Below are 14,753 nucleotides of genomic sequence, written 5' to 3' on the forward strand. Positions count from 1 at the left end.
AACATATTTGTAACAGCTACTTTAAAGTTTTCTTTGCTAACTTCAACATTTGGTTCATTTATCAGTCTGCTTCTGTTGCTTGTCCTTTTTCCTGGTTTTTGGTTATCTTTTCCTGCCTCTTTGTATATTTTGTAATTCTTTTTTTTTTTTTTTTGTATGTCAGACACTTGTACAAAAGGGCTATGGAGACTAAAATTAATGAAATTTTCCTTCAGTGAATGAAAAACTGGTGATTTCAATCCAAACAGAAATTGAGCTGAGTTAGACCTGGTTTTCAGATTTAGCTAGACTCAGGCTATCTTTTATTTCAAGTATCTTGAAAGTAAGAATTTCAAGACTGTTGTAGGTCCTGGTATAACATAATCTCCCCTTCATCATGCTACAGGGGAATATTTCATTTTGCAGGACAGGATCTCTGCTATTCGAACTTTTCCATCACTTAGCAAATGTCCTCTGGGGAAAATGGACTTTTTAATTGTAGATATTCATTTTTAAAATTTTAAAGCCCATGATTTTTTAATTGCAATATAGTTGCTGTACAATATTATATAAGTTACAGGTGTACAATACAGTGATTCACATTTTCAAAGGTTATACTCCACTTATAGTTATTATAAAATATTGGCTATATTCTGTGTTGTACAATATATCCTTGTAGCTTATTTTATACCTAATAGCTTAGGTATTATTCCCTCTTAATCCACTGTGCCTTTATTGCCCTTCCTCCTTCCCTCTCTCCACTACTAACCACTAGTTTGTTCTCTATATCCATAAGCCTCCTTTTTTTGTTATATTCACTAGTTTTTTGTATTTTTTAGATTCCACCTATAAGTGATATCATACAGTATTGGATTTCTCTGTCTGACTTATTTCACTTAACATAATGCCCTCCAAGTCCATCCATGCTGCCACAAATGGGAAAAAGTTCATTTTTTATGGCTGAGTAGTATTCCATTGTGCATATATATACGTATATATATGTACATGTATGCATATATGTATGTATGTATGTATATAACATCTTTTCTATCCATTCATCTGTCAGTGGACACTTAGGTTGCTTCCATACTTTGGCAGTTGTAAATAATGCTGCTATGGACATTAAGGTGCATGTATCTTATTGAATTAGTTTTTTTTTTTTTCAGGTATATACTCAGGAGTGGAATTGCTGGGTCATAGGGTAGTTCTAGTTTTAGTTTTTTGAGAAACCTCCATACTGCTTCCACAGAGGCTGCACCAATTTACATTCCCACCAACAGTGTAAGGGAGCTCCTTTTTCTCCACATCCTCAGCAGCATTTGATATTTGTGTTCTTTATGATTATAGCCCTTCTGATAGTTGTGAGGTGATATCTCATTGTGGTTTTGATTTGCATTTCCCTCATGATTAGCTACGTCAAGCATCTTTTCATGTGCTGTTGGCTGCCTGCATTTCCTCTTTGGAAAAAAATGTCTATTCAGGTGTTCTGCCCATTTTCTGAAAGATTGTTTTTTTGATGTTGAGTTGCATGAGCTGTTTCTATATTAATCCGTTATCGATTATATCATTTGCAAATATTTTTTCCCATTCAGTAGGTTGTCTTTTCAGTTTTTCGATGGTTTCGTTTGCTGTGCAAAAGCTTTTAACCTTAATTAGATCCTATTTGTTTATTTTTGTTTTTATTTCCTTTGCTTTAAGAGACAGATCCAAAAAAACATTGCTGCAATTTATGGCAAAGAGTGTTCTGCTTATTGTTTTCCTCTGGGAGTTTTATAGTATCTGTTCTCATTTAAATCTTTTACATGTGGCTGTCCAGGTTTTAATTGGGGATACTCTTGATTAGAATTTGTCATGTTAGTCCTGCAGCCATCAAAAGGTTCACTAGTTTCTCTTTCTTATGTTCTAGTCCCTTGTCTATGGCAAGCCCAAAACTCAGCAATGCCTAGACTCTTAAAATTCCTCTAAGGAATAAAATATTTGGCAATCTGAGCTCACCTTGGAGGATCTTTTCTTCCTGGGAATTTCAGTTCATCTAGTAGTCTTTGCTTTATGGTTCCTATAGCCTTAAAAAAAGACTTTTATTAACATATCTTTTTTGTTATATTGAATCAGGAGCCAGTATTTGCCACTTCTAACTAGTCCCTGGCCAGAAGCAGAAGATGAGATTTAGCTTTAACTCTCTATCACTAGAAAATTGGGGGAGCTGGTGCCTATAATGTACTAGAATTTTGAGAATAAAAGCAAATATAAAGCCTTAGCCTCTGGTCTAATAAATGTTGATTTCCAAATAATAATTGAAATCCTGAATATATAATATACAAGGGTTGAAATTGTGAATAGAATAATTAATATAAAATAAATAATACACTTAATCAGCACTAAAGGTTTATTTTCCAATATGCACATTTTGCTTTGTGCCTTGATTTAGCATTTATTTATTTTACCACCAAATCTTAGTATGACCAACACAGAGCTTTGGGATTACTGGGACTTTAACAAATATTGATTAAAATAATTATTTAATCAATTCAACTATATTAAGAAGTGGCATGAAATTATGTGGGAGGGAAATCTACCTTAAGAGATTTCACATCTTTTATCTGAAAATAAACTTAATAAATCTTATATGGAATTTATTGATTCAAAATATTTTTTGGATGTTACTACATGCTAAACAAGGTGCTTGCACTGAATGAGTCAAGAGAGTCCCACAATATGTCAGAATTGCAGACAGTTAAGTTGAACCATTAATTAGCCATCAAATAATATCATCAATTAAAATGCTAACAGCAATAGTGTACAAGATACTTCTTAAGATGAAGATAATTTGGGGGGATACTGGGAGTCATTCTTCCCTGATACCATGAACACAGCATGGTTTCATAGATTTCCATATAATAGCTACATATGCACACATGCTCCTAAAATTCTCTAGTATAAACACTGATGAAATTTGTCATATTTAATCTGATGTCTAATTCACCATCATTATCATGAGAAAGGTCATTTCTATATCTAATTAAGCATGTTCTTCTAGGTATTGTATAAAGAAAACTATACAGAATTAAAATCTGTCCCCTAATTGCTTATTAATCTAAGAGAAAGTAAATTAGCATGGATAAAATTGTATAGGACCAAAAGAGAACTCATTGATTAAATAAATATGCAAATAGTAAATTATCACTATTACAAGCAGTTCAGTGGTAACTGAATTTTAGTGCCCTGAATGAAAAAGTAAGGAAATCAAATACTTGAGGTAGAAATTTAGAAGATTAGTACAAATCTAATAAAGTTGTAGTAAAAAAATTTGTATTTCTCCTACTTTAAAATAAATTTTCTGCAGTCTACTATGCTTAAAATAAAGAAATTTCAAATAAATGCTGAATGCTACAAGTGAAACTTACAAAGTTTTTCAGGACCAGAGAGACTGAGAAGAAAAGAGCCACCTTATATGAAGTAAAAGAACGTTGAGAAATAGCTAAGCCTGGTGCTAGATAAAGGAAGTGAAAAAAGGTTTTCCCCTGGTAATTAAGGCAAGTTACCCAACCAGGAGATAATGTAGTTGCTCTGTTTTTATCTTTAAAATACATAAAAATGAGATTTGGAAATAAGAGGATAACTTCACTGTCTCTGTAGAGTCCTGTGAACAGTTATTAATTGGAGGCTGAGGAATTGCTATGCAGATGGAGAAAAACAGGACCTGATACTTTAAATACTTCAGTAACTGTCTTAGGAATAACTGAACCAATATGAGACTAGTTCAAGAATTATAGTAAACTAAGAAGTCAATAGCAAAGGCAGCACCTTTAGTGTAAACATTCATGCTTTGCAGGTCATCAAATGATAACCACCAAATAGGCAACAGACAAGAAGAGGTCCTATTGCAGATTATTACCCTATATCTGAGAAAATAGATCAGCCATGTTGGAAATATATATCTGGTCACTATTCAAGCTTAGAAACCTAAAACTGGTTTTATTGTGTGTGTGTGTGTGTGTGTGTGCTTGTAGCTTATTTTTTTAACAACTTTATTGAAGTATAGTTGATATGGAAAACAATTGAAAACAGTATCTCAGAGAGAGAGAGATCTGCACCACCTTATTCATTGCAGCATTATTCACAATAATCAAGATAAGGAAACAACCTAAGTGTTCATCCATGAATGAGTGGATAAAGAAAATGTGGTATATACACACAATGGAATATTATTCAGCCTTAAAGAAGAAAATCTTGTCATATGAGACTACATGGTTGTATTTTTTCCTTGCTTTATTTTTGATATCTTCTAAGAATATGTTGTGTAAGTTGTATTTCAATATTAACAAGCTTAATATTTTTAAAAGCTATTTTATACTTCCAGCTTTATTGTGGCAATTTCTCAAAAGAAACAGGTTGATGAATGAAGGTTGCCAAATACAGGTGAGCATTACATAGTGGTGAACCTTTCGAAGTATAGCATCATGGTCCCAAGATCTCAAGAAGGAACCTGTTAGACTCCATTTGTATACATTAACACAGTATTAGATGGTCTCAATTTTCATCTTTTTTCTAGGTTTCAGATATTTCTCTTCACTGAAGAGACTGTCCATTTTCAGTGGAATTGCAGAGAGAAAAGAAGAGGAGGCATTTCATATGATCTCTATGCTTTACCAGAAAAAAAAAAAAAAAGAAAATGGAGAGAAATAAAAGACAAAACTCTCAATTGTTCCTATGATTAATACTGACAGGCCTGACATTAAATGCTTCCTGTTATGCTCTATACTCACACTTCTTGCCCAACTTACTCACACTTTTGCAGATTTCTCTCAATGCCTGAACAAGAACATATACAGATCCAATATTTTGCCTCATGACAACCTGTTTTAAGAGTCAGTTTCCATGAATATACTGTCTTTCAAATCAGGCACAACTTTTATATGACAGAAACTTATCAAAGCCCAGGGAAATTTAGTGGATTGAAAGTTCTTTTCTATGTTCAAATATACATGTGAATACCCTAAGTGGAAATAATGTGCATGGTTCAGGAGTTACACATGTTTTATTCAGCAAACATACCTGTTCCTCCTTTATTTTCTTTATTGAAGTATAGTCAGTTACAATGTGTCAGTTTCTTTTTTATTAAAGTTTATTACAAGATATTTAATATAGTTCCCTGTGCTATACAGAAGAAATTTGTCTTTTTTAAATCTATTTTTATATATAGTGAAAAGAAGATTTCTATTATGTGATACATCTGGATGAACATGTTTGATTCATACATATTACTTTCTAGAACAGAGTCGGTAAATGCACAATACATATTACTCCCTAATTTGTACCAATGACTGATATTATCAATCAATCATGATCCTTTTCCTCACTGAAATCAAAAAAGCCTTTTTAAAATCCTTTTCCAATAAAGAACTCTAGGGAGCCACAACCAATAATTTGGTGCTTGCATGTAGGTTGAAAACTACTAGTCACCCCTAGTGTTCTATTGTATTTCAGTTTTTTTAAATTAAAACAAGAATTTAAAACTCAAATGCTGAGGAGCAATGTGGTTAACATAATTGCTTGCATTTAACAGGAACTAAAGTAATAGGTGCTGAGTTCTTAATAGTGTCATCAAGGATAACACCTGCCTGGTTCCCTTGCCTCTTTTCCTAAGGTCATTATAAGGGCTCCTGGGCCATATATAAACCGTTTTATGGCCATTTTGCAACCCCTTAACTAAACAAGCAATTAGATTTAATTATCAAGAAGCTATCTGTCTCTTTAGAGGCAACAGTCATTGGAAAATCTCAGGTGTAATACTCTTGTTCCAACTTCCATAGGGAAAGTTGACTTGTGAGGGGATGAATGAGAGTTAACTGTCCTACAACGAGTTGAAAAGAGACAGAATTGATATTTTTGTACTTTCATTTATATAATGGACATCAAAAGAGATATAAGCTTTATATTAAATTTTTAAGGCATGTTTTTATAAACTTACGTGCTTCATATTTAAAAGTAAATCTGTGTTACTGATATGCTATGGGATACTCTCCAAGAACAGTTGATGAAAACCTGTTTGGAATGCTTAGAGCTACTCTTCTCTTTAAGCTCTATTTTTTTCTATGCCTTTCAAAAAGCTTGTTAGATATAAACAAAGTAAGAATTAATACTCCAAGTTAACACCCTTTTCTTTGTGCCCTACTGTAAAAGAACTCACAGATGGTGAGAGGAGGTGGCAATTTTGGATTAGCTAATGGTATTTATATAGCTCAGGTTTATATACATTTTTATGGCATGTAAGCAGCTGTGTTTGTGTTTTTGTTTCATTTCAAAATATTTTGAAAAGATGTTAAAATTTTTCATTAGCAGTACATCTTTAAGATTTAAGCATTGTGATGCAGTGGAAATATTCAGAAATATAGCTTTTACATTCCACAGTTACTCTATGATCCCCCAAAAGGAAATTGAAAGTATTTGGTAGTTATTTGTGAAGAATTACTCTTGGATTTGTGAAAGATTTTAATAGCAGGCTATAGTGTAGATAAAATATTTCTGTAAAACCACTATTTCCAGAAAATATCTAGAGGATTCCTGGACAAATTCAGTAATAATTGAAAGAGATAGAAAACTATTTCTAAAGTTCAAACAAAATCTGTTAAATGTATACTACTTTTCTGAATAAATATAATTATTTTTAATATGCTTAATACAATTCATATAAAAACTGACGACCCCAATATGACTATTCTTTATGAAGAAAATGTTACATTTTCTAAAATTTAAAAATTAAATGGCACTTTTATATTTTGACATCTTAGTCTGGTAATTCAATATACATGTATATAATTGTATATAATATATAAGATATATATAAAAGACGTGTGTGTGTGTGTGTGTATATATATATATATATATGATTGTAGATAGATTTACGAGAAGAAAAGAGCAAAATTGATTTTCATACCTTAAATATAATTTGGCAGTGCTGCATAATGGTTAGGATATAGGATACCGAGTTAGACTGCTCCATTTGAGCCCTAGGATCAAAAGCATCTGAATTTTGTGACTTCAGTTACTTAATCTCTATAATTCAGAATCTGTGAAATAATAATACTTATCTCATATTATTACTATATTAAATGAGACAATACAAATTACTATTGACCCTTGAGTAACACAGGGGTTAGGAGCGCCATTCCCCACCCCATTCAAAAATCCAGGTGTAGCTTTACAGTCAGCTCTTCTTATCCATTATTTTGCATTTGCAGTTTGAACCAACTGTGGATTGGTAGTACTGTAGTACATATTTTTTAAAAAATTTGGCATAAATGTGGACCTGTAGAGTTCAAGCCTTTGTTGTTCAAGCATCAACTGTACATAGAAAATAGCTGATATATGATTCAATATCATTCTTATTACTTTCATGGCTCTTTATTTTCAGCATTATATGTTTCATTTGATATCCATTTTCCATTTTCCCTTTGATAATTTTCTTCTAATATTTCTTTCTCATTCAATTGTCCTATGAACTTCTTTTCTCTTCTACCGTTTACTGCTGCTATAGCCATGGAAGTGCACTGTTCAAATCTTTCAAGAAACAGGTTTTTTGCAGTTCAGCTACAAAGGCTGCCATTTGCTGACAGCTTCTGGTTGTTAGTGCTTTTAGGATGTGCGTCAGCTTTTTGAGCCAAGTCGCCACTCTTCCCAGACATCCCTAACCAATAACTAAGCATGGTAGCAACACTAAAACCGGGCTATTTATGCCTAATGAAATGCTCCACTAAGGGGAAATAATTGCTCCAAGTCTGTCTGTGGGTTTGTGCCAGACAGAAAGTCTCTATATCCAGTTCTCTTCCTTCTGACTTTCCTTCAATGCATATTAGATCTGTGTGTAATCTTAAGATTTTCCCTGCTTAATCTTATCTTCCCCATTTTATCAAGTATAAACAGCACTACCGCCACAATTCTCAATAAACTCAATAAATTTCTGGCAGTTCTAAGTCTGTCTCAACATCTGTATCCCACGATACTCAACAGACAAAGTCAGTGATATAAGTGAACTAAGAAAGCAGATAGTAAAATGATATTTGGTATTCTAGGTGGTGTGTTGGGCATAGAGAGTCCCTGATACAAGGTTGTGACACAATTTCTAAAATATTCACCAAAGATGAATTATGAGAAAGTTCCTATGAACAAACTGTCTTCATTTCTGTGATGATTCTGGCTTTTGAAAAGTAGAGGATTTGGGGAAATACTGTGTATAAGTACAACACTATTGGTTGGCTTTTACTCAGTTACACTGATGTTCTACAAAGGGCAGTTAATAATCAGTTAAAAACTAAATGTAAAGACCCAAAGGCCTTTATGGTAGCCCACAAAGTGACCGTTATCTCCCTGGGGGAAAGACAGAAAAACTAAAAACGAAACTCAGGTTTTAATAGTTAGAGCAGCCAAGCTAAAATAATGATTGAATGCATAACTAAAGCAGAACTACTATGTAAAGATCTGGATCCTTGTTGGGAAAATCTGAGACTATGACACATGGTACAAGGGAATCTGGGTGGGTAACCCAGGTAACCTAGAAGACTTGGACTCCTCAGATACTTTTAATCCCTTGGCATCCAAAAAGGTGGCCCACACCTTCATATTAAGAATTAATACTTCTTCCATATGGAAAGACAATACAATACTGTTCTTAACAATGAAACAGTGTCTCCTTAAGGAGCTGCCCTGACCTCTTCTCTTGGATACCAGATCAAGAACTAAGAATAACACTCAGCATAAACTCCACTGTGGCTGTGGAGTATTTATGCGTTTGGATTGTAGAGTTTGATCAATGGGGCCGGATTGTAAGACTACATAAAAAAGAGTTTATTGACTTTGAGACCCTCTCTCAAGATAAAGGATTTAATACACGACAAGACCTCCAGCAGACAGGGCAAACTCAAACTCACTGTCACAGTAGTCTCTAGATTAGAGAAAGTGATGACTCATGCTCAGGGAAGTGGAAATATCTGAATTGCCCTAGCAGGTGGTAAAGGAAGAACTAAGGAGGCTCAGGAAAGTGGGCAGGTTGGAATAGAGATATTACGTGAGGCCAAAAGACCCAGCAGAGGATTATGTCCCATAGGACACACCACTCACTGAAACTATTAGGAAAGTGCTGGTGAGAGGGGCACCAGCTTCACTAAGCACTTTAGTGGTGGCTCTTCTCTGCCAGCCAGGGCTCAGGATGGGAGAGGTAGTCACAGACCTGGACTCCTCAATATCCATGGGGATGATAACTCTCCAACTCCTGTGCCCAAGTTAGGGAGATGTGGTGCTGGTGCTTGACCATGAAAAGGCAAGTGGACAAAATTAAGACAAGGGACTAAAAATAACTGTGTGTCTGTGCAGTTGGGGCAAATTATGAATAACAAGATACAAAAAGGTCAAAACCCAACTATCACTTCTGAGGCACTGGGAGCAAAATCAGGGGACCACCCATGATCCCCACACACAGCACCACCAAAGAGCTAGGTAGACCACCTAAGTCACCCCTCCAGGCTGACTCACATATCCACCTCTACCCTCACCCCATTTAAGGGACCAGCTCGCCCCCATTCAGGGACCCAGCAAGGGTACTGTTACTTGCTTTCTCCCTCCTGCTGCAGCACGAATCCCAGTAAATCCTTGCCTGAATTTCTTGTCTGGCCCCTTATCAATTTCTATTGATTAAAGAGCCCAAGAACCCTGATTGGTAGCAGTAACACTGTGTTGATTGGGCAAACTAAGCAAGAGGTTGAGGTCTTTTTGGTTAGACCTCAGCCAGTGACTAAGAGTGGTGGAGTTATTAATGAGGATGGCCATTTCTGACCAATGTGGGACCTTTCAGACAGGAAATCTTTTCTCTGGAACTCCCACCTGGTTTGGGCAAGACTTTAGCAGATATGCAGATAATCTGAGGCTCTCTATTCTCAATCTTACTTCCTCCTCTCTTTCCTTTCACAGGAGTCAGATCTGCATTGCAGGCTGAAGCCTTTCCCTGCCAAATCCTGCTTCCTCCTACTTTCATATTCACAGATGTGACTCCCTCCCTAATTCTCTTCTACTTCTGCTTCTGCCTCAGCATCTTCTTCCCGGAGGACTCAACTGATGCAACTGCTTTTGTTCTTCACCTTTACCCTGCTTCTGCTGGTACTTCCTTTCCTATTTCCACATTTGGCTTTCTTCCGTAGAAGCACACAAATTGCATTTGTCAAGTTATATTTAATGAACACCTATCATATGCCCAGGCATATTACTATGCCTGGGATTTTAAGAAATGCAATCAGTTCACTACAAAACTCTAAAATTCTCTTAGAGAAGGTGACAGGGAAAGGGAAAATATTTCATCTATTAAGAAACCCTCTACTTTTCTTGGAGGAGTGTCTGGAAATGAGGCCATTTCTGAGCTAGACACTAAATTACATGGTATTAGGCATGGGTACAATGTCAGAAAAAGCAACAGCACAAGCACCATATATGGTCCTTTATTGTCCTCAGCTACCTCCTCATTGGTATAGTCTATCTCACAGATATGCAGAAGGCTCTAATCCACCAGTATCTAGTTAATAAAAATTGTGTCACCAAAGGATGATCCTGCTCACATCTAGGAAAATATGCAGAAACGCAATCCATGTGGTCAATTTTTTAAGCCCAGTTTCTTGGAAAATACTGTAATTTTCTTTGAAAAACAGTGTCTTCCTGAGACAGCAGAGAATTACATCAACATTTGGCAATTTTTACAGTTTCTCAGAGGGCTTTAATTTGATACTGTCGAAAGGAAAGAAAAATGGAAGGTATCACTTAAACAACAGCTAGAGGTCAGTTCATTTCAAAATTTTTGTTACAGTCATACATCTGTTGTAGAGTGCAGGTCCGGTGGGAGGAAAGGTGTCATAATATATGAACTCAATGGAGAGCTGTTGGCATAACAGGCTAAAATTGACTACCTAATGAACCCCGGAGGCATACATGCTTCCTTTAAGAGAAACATTCTTTATTTTCCCACAAATCTTGACACTTTCTTGGTTGTTATAGAGAAGCTGTAGCACTTCCTTCCCCATCTTCCTCATTTTCATTAATGCCCCATTTATTTCTCCAAATTTTCAGACTTCAAACTCTGGAGCCATTGATGACTGCTCTCCCTCCCTTATTTTTCATATATAATGAGGTGTATGGGATTTCTCTGATTTACAAAGTCTTGATTTGTCATTCCATCATCATGGACAAAACTTGTATCTCTGACTAAAAAATAATAGTGGCCAATGCTAACACATGATAATATTTCATTGAGTCAATAGCCAAAAATAAGCTTGCCTTGTTTTGCAGTAATTCAGATGATTGTTTTTGAAATAAAAAAACAAGGAATCATCGAAGAAATATTTCTCTATAACCACCTCCTTCCACATTGAACTTAGTTCAGGGTTCTTTGGAACAATAAAGACTTACTACAAGGATATTAACCAGGGGAAAAAGGATATTTTAAGTCCAACTGCACAGCATTCTTATTTCAAGAAATATCAGTCACTCTAGATTATGCAGAAAAATATCCCCAAAGCAGCGTGGATTTTGGCAATGTATGGCTTTTATATTGTCTGCTTGATGTCACATATTTAATATAGAGACTAGATTGAAATTTAAGTGTTCTAAAATCTGAAGAGTAGACATGAATAAGTAATTTCTTTATTTGATGTCATTGAAGATGAAAACTCTGTCAAGCCTCAATTCTCCTAGAGGAGGCATCTAATTCTAGTCCATTATCTCATATTCAATTTGATTTAGTCTTTTTTTTTTTCAGCAAAATTCAAATTTTTGGCTCTATCTAGATCAAACCTCGGTTATTTTGACAGAAAATTCAGTTTGGGGGAGTTTCTTACTCCCCTCAATGGACATACCCTGCACTGGTTTCTTCCTGGCATCTGGAAACAGGAGAAAGTTTATATATGCTCATAGATTTAGGGAAGAAACATTTGATACTCTCTGTACTCATTGTACTACCTTTGGTTTACCTGTATCTCTCTGTACTCACCGTATTTTCTTTGAATTACCTGAGCCCACCTGCTTCTATCAAGTATGGGTTATTTTGCCCACTCTTTTGGTCATCTTTGTGTCCTTTTAGGACCAAAGACTTCTTAGCTTCTTTCTTAGCACCAAGCTAAAGTGTAAGGCATGCGTATAAGTCTATGAAGCCAGACTCTCATCTCAATTCTAGCTAATCTACTGTATATGTGCCATATTGGATACAAAACTGTGTCAAATACAGACTTATAGAATATGCATCGTATAAGCAGAAGAGCAAGAAACACACCCTGATTGTCTTATATTTCCCTGAAGCTATTTGTATGTCTTTACTTCCACTGCTAGGTGGTGGTTGTTGTTTTTTGTTGTTGTCATTCCTTTTTTCCCCCAAATTCTGAAGGGGAATCCAGGAAATCCACAGCTGTAATCTGCTCTATTCTCTCTCCCTCTTCTTTCTCTCTCTCTCCATGCTCTTCTTTCCAGCAATAGAGTAGCTATCCCAGAGTGTGTGAAGATCTTTCTTATTGTCATTGCTCAGACTCTATGGTTTACTCTGGTACAATTTCAGTTTGGAAACTGTCAAGAAAGGCCTTTAACTTTAAGCTGAGCAAAAATTTATTTGAATTCAGGAGTGTTTAGCATATTTGTCCTTTGTGGAAGGACTGATGGAGAGTAAAACAAAAAGAAACAAGAATTACTGAAGTGGAGAAATACATCAAAGACTTATCTCTCTACCTATGTTTATAAATCCATATAATTTCATCTTATTATGTTGTCATTGATTCTTGTGAGCTATTTCTATATATTTTTTAACAAGACTATCTTAGTAAGATCCTAGTTTCATCACTTAATAAATGTGTGCTTTTGGACTGGTTATTTTAACCTCTCCATGCCTCAGTTTCCCATGCTTAAAAAGGGGGTGCTAACAATATCTACCTCATAATTTTGTTGGGAGGACTAACTGAATTAATACATGTAACAAACATTAATGTGTTTAGAGCAGTACCTGGTAGCATATAGCTACCTATCAGATTTACCTATCAGCCTTGTAAATTGAAAATATGTATGTATGTCTGTTTGTGTATTCATATACATACTATGGTGATTAAAAACTGAGGAATGATTTCAAGCTAACTTATATAAAAATACTGACAAAACTGGAGTTCTTATTTATTCATTAAAAATGACAATTGTAACTTTTAGCTGGATCAGGGTATTTTCTCTGTTTAAAAAAATAAAATCTAGGGTTGCTCAAATAGATGAGGCACAACAAGGTCAATGAGGCAGGGGTGGAAAAGGGGGCATAGAATACAGAATTTTGAAGGGACATGCCTTAAAGTCATGTTTTTATCATGTTCTAGAGGACAGACAGTATTAATTAACTAATTAAAAAGACAGTTCAAGTTTGCTTGTTATCACAGAAATGCAGGTTCAAACAGTGAAATATCAAGTTTCAGCTTATCACACTATAACAACGATGGGTCAAAACACAGCATAATACAGGATAAAAAAATAGATTGGTTTAAAAAGCTAACCTAGAGATTTTGATATTGCTTTCCTATGTAAACAATGACACTTTTTCAAAATGCTGACCAGGGAAGTTGCAAAATCCAAATGTATAATATTATAAAAATAACTTGATTGATTATTTATAACAGTTACTATATCTGCATGAATGCATACTTAGCTTAGAAATTCATTTTGCAATTAGAGAGTAAACAGTGCAAAACCAAAACATCAAATTTGGGTGTATTTGGAATTCAAGATAACTTTATATGTGAGAAAAATCACTAGCTAAAATTATTCTCAATGCTAATTTTAAAAGCAAACTATATGCAAATTGAATTCAAATTTTCCAAGTTGAACATGACTTAATGGAAGTATTAATCTTGGATGTCCAGACCATATGTATTTTCTTTAGGAACTTTTAATTAGCTCTGAAGTACCAAAAGGAATAAAGTTTATCTTCTTTCTGTGACAAGTTGAATTATAGATCTGGTTTTTGTTTTTGTTTTTTGTTTTTTTATTATTGAAGTATAGTCAGCTGCAATGTGTCAATTTCTGGTATACAGCATAATTTCCTAGTCATGCATATATATATATATATATATACACATATATATATATATATTTATATATACACATATATATATTTATATATACACATATATTCATTTTCATATTCTTTTTCATTAAAGGTTATTGTAAGATATTGAATATAGTTCCGGTTTTTGAATTAGCAGGTGACAGGATATTGGGTATAATTAGCAACATCCTAAAAAACACACATGTAGTTATAAATACCCCTGATCAATTAATGAAAAAACCTTTTCAAAAACAGCATGAACTCCAAAAGAGAAACAGGAAAACCTGTGTATTGAGTGGATTCAAAACAAGGGTGAGCAAAATTTCTTCCAGAAACAGCATGGGTTTTATGTGGGAAGATGAAAAATAGCTTCAGTGAATCTTGTCCATTTACTCAGTCATGCTGTTTTCTTATAAGCCACAGAACTCAAAAATGTAGGGCCAAGAAAAGAGATGATGGGGAAGATATAAGTAGCTACCCTTAAGTATTTTTGCTTCCTACCAACTTGTCCTTGGGTTTGCCAGCAAGAATTTCCTAAGATCTGTAACATCAGATATTTTCATGAACCTGTTTTAAGCAGCTGTCTCTTCTTACCTGTAAACAGCAAGAAAAAAAAAATCCCTAGGAGAAAAATAACTCTAAAACATTCTCACTTAAACACGCATTGCTCTTT

Source organism: Camelus bactrianus, chromosome X (assembly GCF_048773025.1).
Source record: "Camelus bactrianus isolate YW-2024 breed Bactrian camel chromosome X, ASM4877302v1, whole genome shotgun sequence".
Taxonomy (NCBI): Eukaryota; Metazoa; Chordata; class Mammalia; order Artiodactyla; family Camelidae; genus Camelus; species Camelus bactrianus.